General features: G+C 16.6%; 1 annotated feature.

Moving 5' to 3' along the window:
• The first annotated feature begins 408 nt into the window (after positions 1-408).
• Positions 409-1,213: a repeat region.
• Positions 1,214-2,986: the final 1,773 nt, after the last annotated feature.

Genomic DNA, 2,986 nt, shown 5'->3' on the forward strand with positions numbered 1-2,986 from the left:
TTTGTTACTTTACTAACCAAGAGTTATTTCTCATAACTACTGTTTTAATAGTTTATGTATCACCATTATTGAAATTTAGCTATTTAACTACAATTATAATTTTTGAAACTACAAAAATCAAACCAATATTTTAATTGAATTATTATCTATATTTTATATTGAATAATTTTGTATTAATTGAAATATTATTTTATTTTCATAAACACCAGAATAATTTTCTGTTTATATCTTTTAATATAGTGCATGTTTTTAACTTTATTTTATATTTTCTTTATTTCCGCTTTTTTCATTATTAAATACTTTTCTTTATTCAAACAATTTAATGTCATTTTAATTATATTTTAATTTGGTATTTATGACTTTATTTAATTTTTAATTACTGTTTGTTTATATTTGTTGTTTACATATTTTTCCAATGCATGAAATACAACAAATTTTAATGCAACAATTATCGTATAAATTATTTGTGTGTTGGTAAAGAAAAATAAACAAAACATAGAAATCCAATGTCATACAATAAAAAAACAAATGTAAATAACAATAAATGGCATAACAATAACATTAATAATGATAATTGAAATATCAAGGAAAATGGATTAGAAGATGAAAGACACAAAGAAAACAAATAAAAACAAGATAAATACAATAGTGAAGATTATAAAAATAACAAATATAAATGAATAACAATAAATGATATACAAGAAAGAATAATAAGAATAAGAAATGAAAAGAATAAAGGAGAATATTCAGAAATACTTAAAAAGTAAGAAGATAAAAGAAAAAGATGGTATGACATTCTTCAAGAAGTATATTCAATCAAAAAGAAAAGATAAAAGAAAAGACTAAAGAAGAAATTTAAAGAAAAACAAAAGACATTGAAGAAAAAGACATTAAAACAAATGAAGAAAGAATTAAAAACAAAATCCAATTAAAGAAATGAATGATAGATGTAAAATGCAAGAATAAAAAATAACAAACAAATTATAATAAAAATACGAGAATAAATATAACAAAACAAACGGAATAGGCAAAGAAAAAAGCAAATAAATGAAAAAGAAGAGAAAGAAAGATATAAAAGAATAAAAAGAAAGTAAAAAGTAGATGAAGATGAAGAAAGAATAAAAGTAGAAAGGAGAGAATATAAAAAGAAAGAAGATAAAGTGTAATAAAACAAAAGAGATGATAAAAGAAGAAAAGAAAGAAAAAAAATAAAGGATGCAAATTTTATTGAAACAAATAAAAAAGCTCAATAAAAAAGCGCAAAATTTAATGATGCAAAATATTTAGCAACATTTTTATTGATGCAAAATATTTTGAAATAAAAATAATTCATCATTTGATATTATTATTATATTTGATAATAAATTATATTATATATTAAATACATCATATTTCTTTATTATTTATCTTTCTTTTCTTTTTATTATTTCATATATTACATTACTATTCATTCATTTATTATTTATATTTCATTTATTAAATGAAAATGAAAATGTAAAATATCAATCAATTAAATATTCATGAATAATAATTTATTAATATTTAATAATTGAAATAACAAATAATAAAGTAACAATAATGATATATTCAATATATTCTTTATTTGATTTGTTCAATATTAGATTATTCTATTTCATTATTTTATTTCATTATTTCATATTCATTTATTATTTTTTAAAATCAAATAAACAATAATATTGATATTCATTCATCACATTAATTTAATATAATAAATATACGCAACATTTCACAATAAATAATGAATGTTTGACATTGAAAATATTGAATTATTCTATATTTTATTCAACATAAAATCAATAAAACATATATTTTGATAATACACAAATGAAATAATAAAGAAATATACAATACTCAAGAATTAATAAAAAAGAAATAAAAAGAATAAATGAATATAAAATTGATAAATAATAGAAGAAAGATATAAAAAGAATAAAAAGAAAGTAGAAGAAGAATATAAAAATAATAAATCACAAAGAGGTAATAAAAGAAGAAAAGAAGAAATAAAAAGTGTATTTTTATTGTAAAAATTAGAAATATTCAATAAAAGTGTCTAATTTAATGATTCAAAATAATTAATATTGTTTTATTGAAAAAAAATATTTTATTATTTTTATGTTTATTATTTATATGTATAACTTCATTATGATGTTTATTATATATTCAATCATAAGTGTTATGTTATTATTATAACATATAATAAGTGATGAAATATAAATGAAAATGATATGAATATATAACATAGATAGAATATAAAACAAAAGAATAATAAGAATAAATGATAAATAAATATAGAAATAATAATCAATGATATAATAATAAAATCAAAATATAAAATATAAAATCAATATAAAACAAAAGAGAATAAATATAAAATGAAAATAGATATAAATGATAATAATATAAAAATGATAAAGATGAATATTCAAATAATAAAATATATCTAAATAGAAAAGAATAACAAGAAGAAAATCTAAATAATATAAACATAAAAATAATAAAATAATAATAATATATAGGTAATAAGAAGAATACAAAGATATAAATAATATAAACAGAGAAATAAATATAAAAATACGATAGATAAATAAAATATAAAAACAAATAACATAATAATAAAAGAACAAAAATAAGGAATTATGTTGAATAAATGTTTAAAGTGTTATATTGATATGATATATAAATTTATTACAAGTTTTTATAAAAGATAAATAGATATAAATGATTACAGAGTCTGTAACTTGAATATCACTTTTGATTATATCAGATGAAATATAATAAAGAAGAATATTCTATGGATGCAAAATATTTTGATTCTTTTTTTGTATTTTATTTAGATGCATTTTTTCTTTGCTAATTTTCGTACCCTCATTTCTCTTATAAGTATGTTAATTATTCATTTTAACATCTCTATCTTTTTTCATTCGGGTTTTAATAAATTATTACACAACTTATATAAATTTATATC

The sequence above is a fragment of the Entamoeba histolytica genome, genomic scaffold, assembly GCF_000208925.1.
Source record: "Entamoeba histolytica HM-1:IMSS scf_1104750517505 genomic scaffold, whole genome shotgun sequence".
NCBI classification, from domain to species: Eukaryota; Evosea; order Mastigamoebida; family Endamoebidae; genus Entamoeba; species Entamoeba histolytica.